Genomic DNA, 21,387 nt, shown 5'->3' with positions numbered 1-21,387 from the left:
TGAAAGAAAGGTTGTTCCCAAGTACATGTCAGTAGCAAAGAGCAATTTCTAGAGTTTATATAGTTTCGTTAAATAGAGGAAGTATTTCTCCTTTATGTATCATAATTTATACATTTGTGTAGGGACCAGCCCCACAGGGTCGGTGGGTCTCTCCCCATGTGTGGAGATGAGAGAGTGTAGAAATAAAGACACAAGACAAAGAGATAAAAGAAAAGGCAGCTGGGCCTGGGGGACCCCTACCACCAAGTCATGGAGACCCGTAGTGGCCCCGAATGTCTGGCTGTGCTGTTGTTTATTGGATACAAAGCAAAAGGGGCAGGGTAAAGAGTGTGAGTCATCTCTAATGATAGGTAAGGTCACATGGGTCACGTGTCCACTGGACAGGGGACCCTTCCCTGCCTGGCAGCCGAGGCAGAGAGAGAGGGAGAGAGAGTCAGCTTACGCCATTATTTCTGCATATCAGAGACTTTTAGTACTTTCACTAATTTTGCTACTGCTATCTAGAAGGCAGAGCCAGGTGTACAGGATGGAACATGAAGGCGGACTAGGAGCATGACCACTGAAGCACAGCATCACAGGGAGACGGTTAGGCCTCTGGATAACTGCAGGCGAGCCTGACTAATGTCAGGCCCTCCACAAGAGGTGGAGGAGTAGAGTCTTCTCTAAACTCCCCTGGGGAAAGGGAGATTCCCCTTCCCGGTCTGCTAAGTAGCGGGTGTTTTTCCTTGACACGCTACCGCTAGACCACAGTCCGCCTGGAAACGGGCGTCTTCCCAGACGCTGGCATTACCGCTAGACCAAGGAGCCCTCTGGTGGCCTTTTCTGGGCATAACGGAAGGCTCGCACTCTTGTCTTCTGGTCACTCCTCACTATGTCCCCTCAGCTCCTATCTCTGTATGGCCTGGTTTTTACTAGGTTATGATTGTAGAACGAGGATTATTATAATATTGGAATAAAGAATAAGTACTGCTGATTAATTATATTCATATATAATCATATCTAAGATCTATGCCTGGCATAACTATTCTTGTTTTACATTTTATTATACTGGAACAGCTCGTGTCCTCGGTCTCTTGCCTCTGCACCTGGGTGGCTTGCCGCCCACACATTTGCACACACATATAACAAAAAATGTATCAGTTGATTTAATTTTGTTAAATATTTACTAAGAATGGGTGTTGAAGATAATCATTTATTTTCTGTTTGAAGAGGGTGTTTAATAAAGAGTGTTTTCTCTGGAGTCAAAGTTCCCTGTGTTTTAAAACTGGCTCCACTGTTGTGAGCAAGTAATTTTTCTCTGTGGCTCTATTTCTTTCTCTTTAAAATAAGGATAATAATAATGCCTATGCTATGGAATTACTGTGAAAATTAAATTTATTAACACAGTGTTATGGGTAGTGTTTAGTACAAATTATTAATAAAATGTGTAGGCCGGGCGTGGTGGCTCATGCCTGTAGTCCTAACAGTTTGGGAGACTAAGGTGGGCAGATCATGAGGTCAGGAGTTCGAGACCAGCCTAGCCAATATGGTGAAACCCTGTCTCTTCTAAAAATACAAAAATTAGCCGGGCGTGGTAGCTCGTGCCTGTAGTCCCAGCTACTCAGGAGGCTGAGGCAGGAGAATTGTTTGAACCCGGGAGGCAGAGGTTGTAGTGAGCCAAGATTGCACCATTGCACTCCAGACTGGGTGACAGCGAGATTCCATCTCAAAAAAATAAAATGTGTAAAAGCTGGATTTCATTAATACATGCTTTAACACAGAAGTATCTTTTCATTACATGATTTGTTCAATAAATTGATGCATATTTCAATTCATTTTTTCAAAATATGGTATACACAAGGAAATACAATTCAGGATTAAAAGTAAGGAAATCTTGTCACTTAAAACAATATGAACAAATTTGGAGGACAGTATGCTAAATGAAAATAAACCAGACAACAGAATGCTGCTTACCAGATACTTGGTTATTTAGAAAAAAAAGCATTTGGAGGGATGTCTGTAAAATAATACATAATTACAGATGTCCAGGTGGAATAAGTTCAGGAAATCGATTTTACAGCATGGTGACTATAATAATGAATTGTATTTTTGAAAAATGCTAAGACAGTCAATGTTATGTGCTCTCATCACAAAAATAATTACTGTGTGAATTACCTAGAAGTAAGCCTTTGACAGCATATATATACTTCAAAACACCATGTTCTACAAGATAAATACATACTTTATCTGTCAATTAAAAATGCATTTTAAAAGCCATCACAGAAGAATAACGTTTCAAATGCTGGTCTGTCTTTGAGTATTATCAAAAATAGTTTTTGTGCTGTTTTTGTAATATAATAACCACAGAAACTCTAATATTTGTCCGCATGTTTGAGACCCAGAACACTATATAAGACAAGATGATGTACTCTAGGGCTTTTGCTTTAAGTTTGAAGCACCTGGAATTTCTAATGCTGATGGTAATTATAGGGAAGACATTAAAAGGGTAACTTGCTAAAGGTCCCATAACTGTCCATTCTGTGACCAAAGTAAGTAAATTTGCATTAAAAATCACTGAGAAAATGTTAAATTTAACAGCTGCCATACTCTCCAAAATTTTTCCAGAGAAGGTTACCAAGGACTTGGTTAAAGTTAATTAGATGACTAAGAATGAAAACTGTAGACCATGAACTGCATCCACTAAAATAAAAAAGAGAAATTCCTCAGGATTGCAGTATCAATCTGGACAAAAAAGATCATTCCAAATTTTGAATCTACAGAGACCATTCTATTATTTTCCAACACTTAAGATTCACATTCAAAAATAGAAAATTCTGCATGAAAAAATAAGTTTTGCTATGTCATAGAATATTAAATGTAAAATTCTTCTCTACCATTAAGTCTCCTAAAAAATTTACCTCTAAGATACATTTTCTCTGAAGAAATTTCAAAATTCTGATATTTTCTTCATATGGTGCTGACAATATGCAACCCACTCATATTAATGCTTTACCTAGTCTTAGTGTTATGCTTAAGACAGTTTGTGTTAGAATCTCAAAAATTTTCTTTCATAAGCAGAAAAACAATGCTGACTTCTCTTACCTGTGAACACTAAAAGACTTCTCAAGCAATCTAAATGCTGCATTGAGAAGCTATAAATAACCTCAAACAGTCCCAATTAGGAACAATTTACCATATTAAAAAAAGTCGAACCTATCAGAACCTGGAAAGTCCATGTGAAATTACATGGCATGAAGAGAACAGTGAGAAAACCGTAGCCATAACACAAGGAGAAGAGCTGTGAGGCATACATACATAGCTGCGGATAAACATAAAACAAATCCTCTTTAAGGAGCGCCTCTGCCCAGCCACTGCACCTTTTGGGAAGTGAGGAGCGCCTCTGCCCAGCCACTGCCCTGTCTAGGAAGTGAGGGGCACCTCTGCCCAACTTTCTGGGAAGTGAGAAGCACCTCTGCCCAACTTTCTGGGAAGTGAGAAGCACCTCTGCCCAGCTGCCCCACTGTCTGGGAAGTGAGCAGCGCCTCTCCCTGGCCCCCCGCACTGTCTGGGAATGAGAAGCGCCTTTGCCCGGCCACTGCACCGCCTGGGACGTGAGGAGCGCCTCTGCCCGGCTGCCACACCTTCTTGGACACGAGGCGTGCCTCTGCCTGGCGGCCGCACTAAGAAATGAGGAGTGCCTCTGCTCGGCGGCCCTACCATCTGGGAGTAAGGAGCGCCTCTTCCTGGCTGCCCCACCATCTGGGAAGTGAGGAGCATCTCTGTCCAGCTGCTGCACCATCTGGGAAGTGAGGAGAGCCTTTGCCCAGATGCTGTGCAACCCTCCAAGTGTGAAGTGGCAGCCTTGTGTGTGATCTTTATGTCCTCCCTAAGTTTGCATTTTTGACATTAAAGTTTACTTTTAAATTAAAAAAAAAAAACCCCTTTAAATTCAGAATGAGTCAGTTTTGCAGCCTGGGAACAGATGTCCTCTCCACATGCACAATTAATGCCATTTCTTCACTATAGACATTTTCAGTCTCTTACTTGCAGCTACAAACTGACTCCAGAAAGAATATTTATGGCTAATTATGGAGCATCTATTACACACAGCACTTTCTTATGTTTGTTCACTACAATTTTATATCAAAACATCTCCATGACTTAAAAGATTTCCCAGTACTTACCTGAACAAATTGGCACACAATACATAAACTCATTTATGTCAAGTAAAAAGTGAAAGGAACAACTAAAGAAAACGGTTCATATAGAGTTCTCCAGTTAAAGCCACAAAATGAAATTTTCTAACTAGATAAAATATAACAATACACAAATTGTGAACTTGCATCTAAAAATTTTCTGTGTACTACTAAATTTTATAAAAATCATTCTTATAATTTCTCACCAGCTCACATCGTAAATAATAAAGTAAAAACAAAAGAAATAAGAAACAAGTAAATTATAGCTGTAATATGAGTAACAGACAAATGAAAACTGAATTTACATGGGGAGAGTCTCAACAATTAGATTTTACAGTAATTAAACCCAAAGAAATACAGATTTGATTTCACAATGTTTTAGGTTTCTAGATTTCTAGTAAATTATCCACCTTATAAAAGAATCTTCTTTGTTCCAATATTGATCTTTTCTTTGGAAAATAGGTACAAACTCTCACACAAACACTATTGCTTGCTCTGTAATTTTCTTACACCTAAAGGTTTATTTTTAGAGCAATACATTTATATATTTAACTTCATGTAAATAAAAATGAAAAGTCCGTATGTGTTTGCAGGACAAGACACTACATGTTCAAAGACAAATATGAAACATTTTTTAAAGCATTCAAGACTCAGAAACATATGAATTATACTTTGATATATTACAATCACAAAACGATCTGTAGTAAAAAATAATTGTACATTGAAAAATAAAGTGTATAACTGGACTTGTGTAATACAAAGAATAAATACTTAAGGTGATGAATAACTCATTTATTCTGATGGATTTTTTTTTTTTTTGGAGACGAAGTCTCACTCTGTCGCCTAGGCTGGAGTGCAGTGCAGTGGCGCTATCTAGGCTCACTGCAAGCTCTGCCTCCTGGGTTCACGCCATTCTCCTGCCTCAGCCTCCTGAGTAGCTGGGACTACAGGCACTCACCACCATGCCCAGTTACTTTTTTGTATTTTTAGTAGAGATGGGGTTTTACCATGTTAGCCAGGATGGTCTTGACCTCCTGAACTTGTGATCCGCCTGCCTTGGCCTCCCAAAGTGCTGGGATTACAGGCATGAGCCACTGCGCCTGGCCTACTCTGATGGATTATTACATGGTGTATGCCTGTATTCAAATAACTAATATATGCCAGAAATATATACATATACTATGTGCCTACAAAAATTTTAATAAAGAAAAGAACATGGAACAATATTCTTCACTTTATTTGCTGTTTAAAGCCAAAGGAAACATTACTAGAAATGTCATTCAACTATGTTATCAACTATGTTTCTCACCTGTCTGAATTCTCTGGTGTACAGTAAGGGTTGAGGACCAAGTAAAATCTTTGCCACATTCTTCACATGTGTAGGGTTTCTCTCCAATATGAATATTCATATGTTCATTCAGGCTTCTGGACCATCTAAAGGCTTTGCCACATTCTTTACATTTGTAGGGTTTCTCTCCAGTATGAATTTTCTTTTATGTTCATTCAGTGCAGAGGACTGTCTAAAGGCTTTGCCACATTCTTCACATTTGTAGGGTTTTTGCCCAGAATGAATTCTCTTATGTTTAGTAAGGTGTGAAGATCTATAAAAGGCGTTGCCACATTCTTCACATTTGTAGGATTTCTCTCCAGTATGAATATTCTTATGTTCAGTAAGGTGTGAGGACCTATAAAAGGCTTTGCCACATTCTTCACATGTGTAGGGTTTCTCACCAGTATGAATTGTTTATTAAGGGATGAGGATTGAGTAAAGGCTTTGCTGCATTCTTCACATTTGTAAAGTTTTTGTTCAGAATGAATGCTCCTGTGTATAATAAGGCTTGAGGATTGGTTAAAAGCTTGCCACATTCTTCACACGTGTAGGGTTTCTCTCCAGTATGCATATTCTTATGTTCATTCAGGCTTCTGGACTGTCTAAAAGCTTTGCCACATTCTTCACATTTGTAGGGTTTCTTTCCAGTATGAATTTTCTTACGTTCATTCAGAACTGTGGATTGTCTCAAGGCTTTGCCACATTCTTCACATGTGTAGGGTTTCTCTCCAGTATGAATTCTCTTATGTTTGTCAAAGCTTGAGGATGAGGTAAAGATTTTGACACATTCTTCACGTGAGGGGTTTCTCTCCAGCATTAATTTTCTTATATTTAGTAATGCTTGTGGACCTATTAAAGGCTTTGCCAAATTCTTCACATTTATTTGTAGGGTATCTCTCCAGCATGTATTCCCTTATGTTTAGTTGGAGGAACTTGCAAAATGATCTGCCACATTTTTTACGTTTAAATGATTTCTCTCCAGTACGTCTTACGTTGTTTGAATTTGAAAATTTATGAAAAACTTTGACAGATGTATTACACTGAATTATTTTGCTCTGGGTAGTTGATAAGCATTGGTAAAGTCCATTATAACCTCCTTTCTGCACCTTACACTTATTCACACTTTTAGAGCCTTTCCTTAATTGTAAATTCTTCTGTCCACATTTCTCATATCTTCTCAGTATAAGTTTGTGGAATGAATCTTCTATGCCCTGCACTGGCCAAAGATCTTGGGTAAAATGAGAACACACACCTGAAAGAAATAAAAATAAATTATCCCACTTACTAGATTCATATGAATACACTTTACATATGAATATACTTACTTTACAAATCTAATATATATACTTATACAAAGTACATTAGTAAGATGGCACAACAAAATACCACAGGCCATAACTCCTTCACAGACATATACATGTAACAAACATATACTCATCAAAATGCTTTTGTGCAAAATCTCAAAATGAGTTAATTGTATGTAATGCCTCAGGTAAGAACAATGCCAAGAGCCACATAGAATGCAAAGGAAAATTTGTTACATTTACACAGCCCTTCCTCCTCCCCAGTATAGCATTGTGTCTTTAGAAGTAAACTGCCAATTCCTGGCTTCTTTCTTCAAAAATAAGAAAAATACTAACGCACACATCATTACTTCTGGCTTTTGGTGGTCTTTACAAAAACTGGTTTCTGTCTCCAATAATACAGAGTGCTGAAAGAAACAGCGGTATATTTTGAAAGGACAGCTTGGGTTTGCTGAGGCAAAATGTAAATGTTTCAGGAGCAGACTGCAGTGTTAAATACAGAAAGTAGGTAGGGCAAGTGATTAGAGACTGTTAAGAAGAAACATGAACAAACCCTTTTAACTGAGAAACATGAAATTCCAGACAAGACACATCCTTAAAACATGTATGGGAGGCTCCCATAATCTCTATCAAAGACAATCGGTTTCAGACTATGTCAGGACAAAGCAACATTGTAAAGATTGTGACAAATGGCTTCTTGTTAATCTTCAAATAACAAGCAAATATTACAATGCATACAAAATATTAGGGCAACATGGCCAAATTAAAAAATTTAAAGATTTTCAGAAAACAACCATAAAAAATGAAGATGTACAAATTTTTAAAATTTAACCTGAGTAATTCTCAATGAGCTAAATGGAAATACATACAACTAAATAAAATCAGAAAAATGAGAATCAATGAAAACATTAAAAACAAAAAAAAGACATCATGGAGGTGAAAAATACAAAAATAATGACAAATTTTCAGAAGCAAAAGAAGGATATAAAAAATGAAGCTCAACAGACTTCAACTAGGGTACACACAGATTTATAGCAAGGCACATATATAAGCAAAGTTTCAAAAGTCAAAGACAGGAAGAGAATCTTAGGAGCTGCAAGATAAAAGTGATGTGTCATAAGTGTGGTCTTAAGAGATAACCAGTGAATCTGTTGATAAATTTTTTTCAGACCAGAAGGAACTGTGATAAAAAGTGCTGAAAGAAAAATAGCTTCTAATTGGGAATAATATAACCAGCAAAACTGTCTTAAAAATGAAAAAAAGGTAAAGACTTTTCAAGATAACCAAATGCTCAAAAAGCACATCTGCCTTACAAAAAAATTCTGAAGAAAGTATCTGCCACTGAAAATAACAATGCAAGAAAACAAAACATGATCATATGAAAATACGTAACTTTCTGAAAAAGATATGCACATACACAAATATAAGGTTCTGTACCATTATAATATTGCAGAAAACATTTTAATCTCTAAAGTTTTAAAGATAAAAGCATAAAAATAATCAAACTTAATCATAATCTGTTAATATGCAACATAAAATATGATTAATCACACCAATAACAAAGTTGAGGGCAAATGTATGAGGAAGAATTTTCAAATGCAACTGAAGTTCTTAGCATTTTAAGATATATTAACTTTATGAAATTTTATGTAATCCCCAAGATACCACAAAGTATCTATAGATACACAGAAGTATAAGAAATCCTATCAATGTAAAAATAAAAAAGACACAGAGGAAGACAGAGAAAGAAAATAAGGGACAAAGGTATAATCATCAAGTAAAACAATTAAACAATGACTGTCTTTCTAATTAAGCAAATTATTTAAGTATTTGTGAAGTAAACTTTCGATTCAAAATAGATGCCACCAAATAAAGGGATTTAAAAAATTAAAAAACAAGATCCAACTTGCTTTTCAACAAGAATCACTTGAGATCTAATGATTAAGGAGACTGAAAAAGGCAAGATGAAAGAAAACATTTCATGCAAATAATCAAAAAAAAAATCAAGATTATATGACGCAAAGTACATCTTAAGTCAAAACTGTTATATTTCATAAAATATTCTTTAAAAGCACAAGAGACCAAGAAGGACATTAAACAACAATAAAAAGTTTCATTTACTGGGAACCCACGACAAATGTGTGTATACATATATAAATGTGTGTGTGTGTGTGTGTGTGTCACATTAGGGTTCCAAATATAAAAATAAAACATTGACACAGCAAGACATAGAGAGCAATATAACTATAGTAGATTTTTTTTTTTTTTTTTTTTTTTTTTTGAGATGGGGTCTCGCTCTGTCGCCCAGGCTGGAAGGCAGTGTCATGATCTCGGCTCACTGCAAGCTCTGCCTCCTGGGTTCATGCCATTCTCCCACCTCAGCCTCTTGAGTAGCTGGAACTACAAGCACCCGCCCACACGCCTGGCTAATGTTTTGTATTTTTAGTACAGATGGGGTTTCACCATGTTAGCCAGGATGGTCTCAATCTCCTGGCCTCGTGATCCACCCACCTTGGCCTCCCAAAGTGCTGGGATTACAGGCGTGAGCCACTGTGCCCGGCCTATAGTAGAATATTTCAATACCCCAATTTCTGTAATGAATAATCAAAAAAGACAGAATACTCATAAGGAAACAGAAGACTTGAAGCACTATACGGCAGTTATGCCTAAGAGAACCATAGAGAATACTCCTCAATAACAGCAGGATATACACACTTCTCAATAGCTCATACAATGTTCTCCTTGGTAAACCACCTGTTAGGCCACAAAAAGTCTTAAAATTTGTTTTTAAATAGAAATTTTACAGATAACTTTTAATGACCAAGGTGGAGTGAGAGTAGAAATTAATAAAACTATAACATTTACATATTTATAGAAATTAAAAAATACAGTCCAGCATGCTCTTGTTCAAATTTTGAAATATTATGAAGATGTCTAGACTGCTCAATGTAATCTACAGTTTAAATGAAATCCCTGTCAAATTTCTAATCAATTTCTTGCAGAACTAGAAGCGGCAACCCCAAAGTTATATGGAATTTCAAGGGACAATAAAGCACCCAAGAACTAAAAAAAAAAAAAAAAAATTTGGAGGCTTCACAGCTCATGATTTCAAAACACATACAAAGCAAACGAATTAAAACAATGTGGTATGGATATAAAGCTGAACAGCTAGACCAATAAAATCTGGCAAAAATATACACCATCACACATATGGTTAAATGAAGAGTAATTTGTACACTCATAATTATTGTAGCATTGTTACTGAAAGCAAATAAATGAAAGCAATGCAAATTTCTCTCACCAAATAGATGGATAAATTTGTAATATTAAAATAATGAAATACTACTCAGTTTGTAAAAAGCAAAAAAACTCTAAAAGTATAATAAAGATAAATCTTGATGACATTGTGCAACATGAAATAAGTCAGCCACGAAGACACAGAAACTGTGTGAATCAACTCACATGAGATATCTAAAGCAGTTTGACTCTAAAATAGAAAACAGAATTGTTTTTGTAAAGGGCCAGAAAGTAGAAAATGTAGGTAGTTGTTTAATGTGTATTGAGTGTTAGCTTTGCAAGATAAACATATTCTAAAGATATAGTACATAACAATGTCAATATAATTAATATGACTGAACTCAATATTTAAAAATATTTGATTGTAAAGTTTGTGTTTTTGACAACAATTAATATCTAAAATAGACACAGAGGTATGGCAGTTTTTCAAATTATCTTCACATCACAAGTGTTTCTCCCCCACACACAAAAATATAGATTTACAAATAAATAGAGGGTAAAATTAGGAGAATTTCAGTGACTACTCACCTAGGCAGGGTAAAACCACCATTGTACACACATAAACAGAACAAGTATACAACTCATATAACACTACAGGAACAATATGCATACAGATAAACACAGAGACTCAGAAATAGACTTATAACTGATCCATATATGACTTGTGCTCCACAGTCTTTTTATTTTTTATTTTTATTTTTTGAGATGATGTCTCACTCTGTCACCCAGGCTGGAGTGCAGTGGCAGGATCTTGGCTCACTGCAACCTTCGCCTCCCAGGTTCAAGTGATTCTCCTGCCTCAGCCTCCTGACTAGCTGGGGTTACAGGTGCCAACCACCACACCTGGCTAATTTTTGTATTTTTAGTAGAGAGAGGGTTTTGCCATGTTGGCCAGGCTGGTTTGAACTCCTAATGCCAAGTGATCCATCCACCTCAGCCTCCCAAAGTGCTGGGATTACAAGTGTGAGCCACCATGCCAAGTCATGCTCCACAGTCTTACGGTGTACATAGTTGAATATTGTCATACACAATGAAAACATCTTTGTCTTGTTTGAGATGTCAGAAAAAAAGTGCTCTGCTATTTACTGTTTAGGATGATATCAGTCATTGATTTGTCATACATGGCCTCTATTGTGTTGAGGTATATATCATCTATACTTAATTTGTTGAGTTTCTTAAACCACAAAGGCATGTTGAGTTTTGCCAAATACTCCTTCTACATACACAATAAAAATAAAGATATCTAGATGTCTAACAGCAAACTTAATTAAGGTAAACACTCTCTACACTGAAAATTATATAACATTGATAAAAAAACTGAAAAAGACATGAGAAATTGAAAGATATTTTTTGCTCATGAATTGAAAAAATATAAAAGTTGCTATAGTACACAAGATGATCTACAGATTCAATGCAATCTCTACCAAAGTACCAATGACTTTTTTCACAGAAATGGAAAAAACAAGCTTAAAATTTATGAGGAAGAACCAAAGACCCACAAATAGTGAAAGTAATCCTGAGCCAAAAGAACAAAGCTGGAAGCATCATATTACCTGGCTCCAAAACATACTATAAAGCTATAATGAGCAAAACAGGATGATACTGACATAAAAACAGATAAACAGGTCAAAGTATCCAGTGAGCCCAGTAATAAATCCATGAACCTAGAGCCATGGGATTTTCAACAAAGATGTCAAAAACACACATTTGGAATAAGACTGTCTTTTCAATAAATGGTGCTAGAAAAATTGATTATTTACATAATAAAAAAATGAAACTAGGCCCCTACCTCTTATGATATAAAGAACTCAATCACAAATAAAGATTTAAATAGGAAACCTAAACCTATAAAGCTATTTGAAGTAAACATAGAGGAATGTTTTACCAGATATTGCAGAAAAAAGAATTTTTAACTAAAACCTCAAAACACACACAAAAATACGCAAATGGGATTACAATAAATTAAGAATGTTTTGCACAGCAAAGAAAACAATTAACAGAGCGAGGAGATAATCTATAGAATGAAAGAAAATATTTGCAAAATATACAGAGGTAAACTTACAGAATATATAACAAACTTAACAAATATAACACATAATTTGAAAATAGGGAAGAGACCTTAAGAGACATTTTTCTTTCTTTCTTTTTTTTTTTTTGAGACAGAGTTTCATTCTTGTTGCCCAGACTGGAGTGCAACGGCACTGTCTAGGTTCACTGTTGCAGGAAGTCAGGCACCCCGAACGGAGGGACCAGCTGAAGCCACTGCAGAAGAAGATAAATTGTGAAGATTTCATGGACATTTATTACTTCCCCAAATTAATACTTTTATAATTTCTTATGCCCGTCTTTACTGCAGTCTCTAAACATAAATTGTGAAGATTTCATGGACATTTATCACTTCCCCAATCAATACTCCTGTAATTTCCTATGCCTGCCTTTAATCTCTTAATCCCGTCATCTTCATAAGCTGAGGATGTATGTCACCTCAGGACCCTGTGATGATTGCGTTAACTGCACAAATTGTTTGTAAAGCATGTGAGTTTAAATAATATGAAATCTGGGCACCTTGAAAAAAGAACAGGATAACAGCGATCTTCAGGGAACAAGGGAGATAACCATTAGGTCTGACTGCCTGGGAGCCAGGCAGGACAGAGTCATATTTCTCTTATTTCCAGAAACGGGCAAAAGAAATATTGCTGAACTCTTTCCCTAGTAAGGAATATTAATAATTAACAGCCCTGGGAAAAGAATGCATTCCCAGAGGGAGGCCCCTAAAATGGCTGCTCTGGGAGTGTCTGCCTTATGCAGTTGTAGATAGGGATGAAACACAACCTGGTCTCCTGCAGTGCCCCCAGGCTTGCTAGGATTAGGAAAATCCAGCCTGGAAAATTCTAGTCAGACTGGTTCTCTGCTCTTGAACCCTGTTTCCTGTTAAGATGTTTATCAATGACAATGTGTGCCCAGTGGGACATGAAACTTCATCAGTAATTCTAGTTTTGCCCTGACCTTGTGACCTTGCCCTGCCCATTTGCCTTGTGATATTTTATTGCCTTTGAAGCATGTGATCTCTGTGACCCACATCCTATTCATACACTCCCTCCCCTTTGAAAATTGCTAATAAAAACTTGCTGGTTTTGCAGTTCGGGGGGCATCACGGAACCTGCCGACATGTGATGTCTCCCCTGGACACCCAGCTTTAAAATTTCTCCTTTTATACTCTTTCCCTTTATTTCTCAGGCCGGCCGACAACTAGGGAAAATAGAAAAGAACTTACATTGAAATATTGGGGGCTGGTTCCCCCAATAGCTCACTGCAACCTCCGCGTCCTGGGTACAAGTGATTCTCCTGCCTCAGCCTCCTGAGTAGCTGGGATTACCGGTGCCTGCCACCACGCCTAGCTAGTAGAGACAGGGTTTCACCATGTTGGCCAGGCTGGTCTCAAACTCCTGACCTCAGGTGATTGCCTACCTCTGCCTCCCAAAGTGCTGGGATTACAGGCATGAGCCACCTTGCCTGGACTAAGAGACATTTTTCAAAACAAGAAATACAAAAGGCCAAGAAGAACATGCAAAGATGCTCAACATCACTAATTATCAGAGGTATGCAAATCAAAGCCACAATAAGATATGACTTCACTGCAGTTAGAATGACTGTAATTAGAAAGGCAAAAAAGAATTGTTAGTGAGAATGTACAGAAAAGTTAACATATGCGGCTGGTAAGATTGTAAGTTAGTACAGCCATTATAGAAAAAAATGTACCACAGGGTGACATATATTTAAGCAATAAACATCGTAATTTAAGATGGTTTTTTTGATTCTAAGACAATAAAACATTGATGACCATGTAAGAAAGAAAGAATTCAAACTGCTGGATCATATGTTGCAGAAATTAAACCAGATACACTGAGACAAATACCACATGATCTTACACATATGTGGAATGTAATAAAAACATAGATGGTGAAGGCTTCATGCAACTGGTCTTAGCAGTCGCTTTTTGGATGTGACATCAAAGGCTCAGGAAAGAAAAATATGGACATACCCATAGTACTACATCACTATATCCAAACTATTCCAAGAATATTTAAAGCAGGACTTTAAACAGATATTTACACATGCATGTTCTTCATTATTATTTACACAAGACAATTCCTGGAAACAACACAAATGGCCCTTTAGAGATCAGTATTAGATTTTTAAAATGTGACATATACATATAATGAAATATTATTTCATTTTAAAACAGAAAGATATTCTGACACATCTTACAAAAACAAAGCCTGAGAACATTACATTATATAAAATAGTCAAAAAGAAACAGACATTATATAATTACACTAATAAGAATATGGAAATCAGCCAAAATTATAGAAACAGTAAGTAAAACGGTGTTCTTCAGGAGCTGAAGAAAAAGAAAAAAAGGGCAGTTTATTGTTTATAACGTATTAAATTTTACTTTTGTAAGATAAAATTAATCTAGAGATCCATTGCAGAAGAAAAAAAGTAAACGTACTTAATACCACTAGACTGTATGCTTGAAAATGTTTAATGTAGGGAAGAGAGAGATCAGACTGTTTACTGTGTCTATGTAGAAAAGGAAGACATAAGAAACCCCATTTTGATCTGTATTTTGAATAATGATGTTCAAAATTCTCTGTTGGAGAATGTGCAGTAGCAAAAATCAAAAGTTGGAGTGGGGTCAAGTGACCTATTCTATTTAACTTGTGCTCAGTGAATTTTTTCTTCAACTAATTTAATTTTTTAAGTTGCTTCTGGAGTTAATGTTCTTTTACTATTCAATTTCGGATCCCCTCTTTAGAGAACAAATTTGACATGGCATAAGTAGGGACGCCTAGAGTTGGCCAAATTTAATTAATATCTCCTAGCAACTTTTGAAAGTCATTTAATGTTTTTACAGTGAGCCAAGATCCCGCCATTGCACTCCAGCCTGGGTGACAAGAACGAGACTCCATCTCAAAAAAAAAAAGAAAAAGAAAAAGAAAAAGAAACTCATTTAATGTTTTTAATGTGTCTTTTCTTATTTCTGTTTTTTGTGGTTTAATTTTCTTTTCCTCTACATGCATCCCTAAGTAATGGAAAGGAGTAGAGGTTTGAATCTTATCAGATGCTCTTGTCAGTCCTGGGTTGGCAACCTCTGCAGAAATGTGTAACAGTCAATTAATTTGTCTCTTGTTTCTGCAGTACACAAAATATCAACATAATGATATAACAGTCTGAAAACTTGTCTGTAACTTGTTGAAGAACTTCAGCTACAAAAGTCTGACAAATAGTTGAGTTGGACTATTAAGCATCCCCTGAGGCAACACTTTCCACTGAAATCTGGTGGCTGGTTATTATTTATGGCTGGTGTAGTAAAAGCAAATTTTTCAAAATCCTGTTTTGCCAGAGAAATGGTAAAAAAGCAATCCTTCCGATCAATTATAATTAAAGGCCAATCTTTGGTGATCCTGGCCAGATAGGGCAACCTGGGTTGGAGAGCCCCCATGGGTTGAATTACAGCATTAATAGCTCTTAAGTCAGTCAGCATGCGCCATCTGCCGGATTTTTTCTGAATTACAAACAGGAGAATTCCACGGTGAAAATGAAGGCTCACTATGTCCCTTTTCTAATCGTTCCTTTGCGAATAAGTGTAAAGCCTCCAGCTTTTGTTTTGGTAGAGGCCAATGATTTACCCATACAGGTTTTTCTGTTTTCCAAGTCAATGGAATGGGTTTTGGAGGCTCTAGAGTGGCCACTCCTAAAAAGGATACCGTACTCCTTTTCTTTCTTGATTTCCCTCAACCTCAGTTGGGACTTTAATGCTGCCTCCATTCTTCCCTAGTCCCCTTTTAGGGAGATATCCCATTTTACTCATGATTTTTTTGACTCATGGGGCTGTATAGGGAGGCTGGGATAGTAATCTCTGCATGCCACTGTTCTAACAAGTCTCGGCCCCATAAGTTGATTTGAATAGAAGTGATCATGGGTTGAACTGTACTTTCTTGATTATCAGGTCCTAGACAACGTAAAATCATGGCACTTTGATACACTTCTGAGGCGGTGCCCACACCGACAAATCCTGTAACAGGCTTTTGTTTAGGCCAATTTTTTGGCCATCGATTTAAGGCAATGATAGAGACATCAGCCCCGGTATCCACTAATCTTTAAAACTGCTTTTCCTGAATAGTGACTGTACACACGGGTCTATCCTCTGAGACCCGATTATCCCAATAAGCAGCTTTTCCGGCAGGGTTGGTACTTCCAAACCCTCCTGTTCTGTTTTCTTTTCCCCAATTTGAATATAAGGCAAAAGCAGTATTTGAGCAATTCTATCACCTGGATTGTCGCTCCAGGGAACAGTGGAGCTGATCACTAACTGAATTTCCCCTTTATAATCTGAATCAATTACCCCAGTATGAATTTGGACTCCCTTCAAATTTAGACTTGATCTCCCTAAAATAAGGCCTACTGTCCCTTCTGGCAGTGGGCCATATACCCCTGTAGGAGGAATCTTTTGTTGGGGCTCTCCAGGGAGTAAAGAGACCATTTGAGCAGCACATAAATCTGCTGTGCTGCCTGCTGTGGCAGGGGACAGCTGTTGTATTGTTGTAATCGGTTGACTCCCTGAAGTGGTGGTATTTGCTGTGGGGGTTGTCCCTGAAAACCCTGAGGAACAAACAGCTGAATAGGGAATGCACCAGTTTGTGGCGGGGCCTGAGACTGGCCCCTCTTCCCATTTCCCGACAATGGTTGCCGATTTTTATCAAATTTAGAATGACATTGATTAGCCCAATGTTTTTCTTTTCCACATCTTGGACACAGGCCAGGTGGCTCTTTATTTTTTGCTGTAATAGCTTATTATATTCTGTTTATTTAGGACTGGGCAGTTCTTTTTTAGATGACCAATTTGAACACAATTATAATATTTTCCCCCAAATGTTCTAACTTGTCCTCCTAAAGTGACCCCCGTCATTGCTCGAGCCATTAGCATTGCCTTATGCATAGCTCCTCCAATCCCATCACAAGCCTTCACATATTCTATAATTACATCAATTCCTGCTGGAACTTTTCCTTTTAATGGCTTTATGGCCAACTGACATTCTGGATTTGCATTCGATAGGCCATTAATTCTACAGTAACTTTTTGGGCATTATCATCTGTAATAGATTTTTGAGCAGCATCTTGCAATCTTGCCACAAAGTCAGGATATGGCTCTTTAGAGCCTTGTCTAATTGAATTAAAAGAAGGGCAGGCTGTTCCTGGGTCCTGAATTTTTTCCCAGGCCCTGAGGCAAATAGCCCTTACTTGTTCAATAGCCTCATTCTGCATTACTGATTTTTGGTTAATGGTGCTCCACTTTGGACCTGTTCCTAACAATTGGTCTACATCTATATTAACAGTGGGATTTGTAGCCTGATTTTTTCGTACCTGTTCTTGTACTCCACTCCATCAATCCACCAGGTTTTAAACTGTAAATCTGAGAGGGTGAAAGGGAAGATTTAGCCAAAATTTCCCAATCATAAGGAATAAGTCTATTTCCATGAACAATGGAATCTAATAATGTTCTCATGTAAGGGGAGTTGGGTCCATATTGTTTATAACTCCTTTCTTCATATCTTTTAACATTTTCAAGGTGAAAGATTCATATCTAGCCTCAGCTTGGGTAGGCACTCCTACTTGTCTCTTCCCCGGCTGGTACCGGTTGTAAAATTATCGGGAACTGCCTGCCATGCCTCAAGATCTCCCTGTTTTCTGGCTTTATCAATGATTTCATACAGTGTGCTACATTGTCCACTAGGTGGTGCTGTAGGATTAAGCGCCACCGCCGTGGGTTGCTGAAGCTGAGATAAGAGGCATATTGACTTTCAGTTTGTCCCATTGTTACCCTGGGTTCCTTTGAGCGCACAAGCTTACCGCAAGGCTGACCGTGGATGTACTCAGGAATCTCTCGTCGACTTGTCCTCACTGCTCATGTTCTTAGCGTACCTTCACCCTAGAGAAAGGCACCCACGTTGGATGGCAGATAAGGCGTGGCCTGCCCCTCCACACCTGTGGGTATTTCTCATCAGGTGGTATGAGAGACTGAGAAAAGAAATAAGACACAGACACAAAGTATAGAGAAAGAACAGTGGGCCCAGGAGACCGGTGCTCAACATACGGAGGACCTGCACCGGCACCAGTCTCCGAGTTTCCTCAGTGTTTGTTTATTAATTACTATTTTCACTATCTCAGCAAGGAGAATGTGGCAGGAAAACAGGGTGGCAGTGGGGAGAAGGTCAGCAAGAAAACATGTGAGCAAAGGGATCTGTGTCACAAATAAGTTCAAGGGAAGGTACTATGCCTGGATGTGCACGTAGGCCAGATTTATGTTTCTCTCCACCCAAACATCTCAGTGTAGCAAAGAGTAACAGAGCAGCATTGCCACCAGCATGTCTTGCCTCCAGCCACAGGGCGGTTTTCTCCTATCTCAGAATAGAATAAATGTATGATCGGGTTTTACACTGAGACATTGCGTTCCCAGGGGCATGCAGGAGACAGAGGCCTTCCTCTTATCTCAACTGCAAGAGGCCTTCCTCTTTTACTAATCGTCCTCAGCACAGACCCTTTATGGGTGTCAGGCTGGGGGATGGTCAGGTCTTTCCCTTCCCACGAGGCCATATCTCAGGCTGTCTCAGTTGGGGGAAACCTTGAACAATACCCAGGCTTTCTTGGGCAGATGTCCTTGCGGCTTACCGCAGTGCATTGTGCCCCTGGTTAATTGAGAATGGAGAATGAATGGTGATGACTTTTACCAAGCATACTGCCTGTAAACATATTGTTAACAAGGCACGGGCTTCACAGCCCTAGATCCCTTAAACCTTGATTCCATACAGCACATGTTTCTGTGAGCACAGGGTTGGGGCTAAAGTTACAGATTAACAGCATCTCAAGGCAAAACAATTGTTCAAAAGACAGATCAAAATGGAGTTTCTTATGTTTTCCTTTTCTACATAGACACAGTAACAGTCTGATCTCTCTTTCTTTTCCCTGGCATTTTCACGTTTTTCATCACAATTAAATATTTAGATCTACCTAAAAAGGTTACAGTCTTTAAAAATCACCTTCAAGTAAGAAAAGTGTTTCTCTCACAGAATAACATAATAAAATAATAGATGGTAATTTTACACTGTTTCTTTGACTACTCACCCACACAAGAAAACAATGATGAACACCCAAGTAAATAAATACTTTATTTACTTATTTATTTTTTTGAGATGGAGTCTTGCTCTGTCATCCAGGCTGGAGTGCAGTGGTGCGATCTCGGCTCACTGCAAGCTCCACCTCCCGGGTTCACGCCATTCTCCCGCCTCAGCCTCCTGAGTAGCTGGGACTACAGGCAATCACCACCACGCCTGGCCAATTTTGTTTTTGTATTTTTAGTAGAAATAGGGTTTCCCAATGTTAGCCAGGATGGTCTCGATCTCCTGACCTTGTGATCCGCCCGCCTCGGCCTCCGAAAGTGCTGGGATTACAGGCGTGAGCCACTGTGCCTGGCTGATAAATAATTTATAAACAATGTAGGGGCAATATTTATACAGGCAAATACCACATAGATAACTTTCTTGGCAAGAGAAATGTCTGATTTATATATACGTTTTTTAATTTGCTCGAAGTGAAACCCAATGATATTTATTTGAATTAAACACCACATGGTCATAAAAGAGAGGTTGTTGTTGTTGTTGTTTTGAGACATTGTTTCACACTTGTTGCCCAGGCTGGTGTGCGATGTTGCAATCTTGGCTCACTGAAACCTCCGCCTCCCGGGTTCAAGTGATTCTCCTGCCTCAGCCTCCCAAGTAGCTGGGATTACAGGCATGCGTCACTACGCCTGGCTAATTTTGTGTTTTTAGTAGAGACGGGGTTTCTCCACATTGGTCAGGCTGGTCTTGAACTCCTGGCCTTATGATCCGCCCGCCTTGAGTTCCCAAAGTGCGGGGATTACAGGCATGAGACACTGCCCCTGGCCAAGGTACAGGGTTTAAAGTTACCATACAAATATAAAGATTAAAAACAAACCACTAAAATGGGGTTGAAAACAAGAATAAAAAATTCTGACCTTTAAAATATTGAATATCATATAGATGTATCATAAAAACAATCCTTTACAGTTTTCAGCTGTGACTATGTACTTATGAAGAGCTGGCATTTTGAATCTTTGGCATTCAAGGTACAGCAATAAAAGAAAATAATCTCAATAATTAATAAAATGCTCTGATGAGAATGAGGCATGTCAATACATTTACTTATTCCACAATTTGAAAATTTAAGCATTTTATTTCAGACATGTTGAATTTGAAATAAAAAATATTTGACACAGAACAATCAAAGTAAAACATACAAGGGGAGTGACATAGCAAGATGGCAGAATAGGAGGTTCTCTACCTAAATCTTCTATGGTTATAAAAAAATGCAGCAGTTATGCCCTGGCAAATGAACCTTTAAAGGAACTTTGGAATCCATGTCAAAAGGTGTAAACCCAAGACAGGAGGGCTGTATTGAGAGGGCATGCCCTTGCTTGAGTGGCATGCTTGCCCATCATACTCCCAGCTACAAAATAAAATATGATTAATTCTCATTGTAAGTATAGCTGTAGGCCATTTGGTTTTGTTTATGCCACTAGCACCATCTGCCAAGACACCAAGGAGGATTCATAATGTCCTGTGTCTCAGGTGAAAGGACTTTAGATGTTGCTCCTCTCTGTGGTCTCCGAATTAGCCCCTTGCACACATCTATCATGATGTGGAAGAAATCCTGCACATGCAGGAACCAACAGAAACATCCATCTGTGCCCCTGGATGTAGGCTTGCCGATATTTATTTAATGGTGGATCTTGATGTGGCACTATCATCTGGCTCCCAGTCCATGAAACCAAAGTCCAGAAGCAGTTTTTCCTAACCTGGGACCTGCCAAAAAACACACTATATGTGCCCCTGTAGGCATGCTGGCTGACTTTATTCCCACTGTGAATCTTGAAGCAGTCCTAAAACCCAGCTCCAGTCCCAAAACCTACCTCCAGTCCCAAAACCTACCTCCAGTCCCTGTCAACTAAAGTCTGGGAGCAGTCCTGCCCACCCAGGAATCTGGAGGGAGAAATGCCGTGAACCCAGAAACAAACCTGAAGACTTTGGTCTCAGCTGTGTATCCTGAAGCAGCCCTAGGAATCAGCTCCACGCCCTCTCAGCTGTGACCAAGGGTCAGTACTTCTCATCTAGGAATCTGTCCAATGACTGGGTTAGAAGAT

At 38.3% G+C, this 21,387-nt stretch overlaps 1 protein-coding gene and 1 pseudogene across 1 annotated transcript in view; both read right to left on the bottom strand.

The window, feature by feature from the left end:
- Positions 2,243 to 2,690, bottom strand: PANTROV1R-PS210 (vomeronasal 1 receptor panTroV1R-ps210 pseudogene; annotated as a pseudogene).
- LOC129143817 (zinc finger protein 141) overlaps positions 4,344 to 21,387 on the bottom strand; it is a 79,990-nt gene continuing 62,946 nt past the window's right edge. The window contains exons 4-6 of the transcript XR_010156264.1: positions 18,021 to 18,099; positions 12,225 to 13,504; positions 4,344 to 6,757 (exon numbers count right to left, since the gene is read on the bottom strand). The gene's annotated coding sequence lies outside the window, so the exon portion shown is untranslated. The remainder of the gene's footprint in view (positions 6,758 to 12,224; positions 13,505 to 18,020; positions 18,100 to 21,387) is intronic.

Source organism: Pan troglodytes, chromosome 3, assembly GCF_028858775.2.
Source record: "Pan troglodytes isolate AG18354 chromosome 3, NHGRI_mPanTro3-v2.0_pri, whole genome shotgun sequence".
NCBI lineage: Eukaryota > Metazoa > Chordata > Mammalia > Primates > Hominidae > Pan > Pan troglodytes.
Note: the sequence above shows the minus strand (reverse complement) of the source record. Positions and strands in the feature narration are given on the sequence as shown.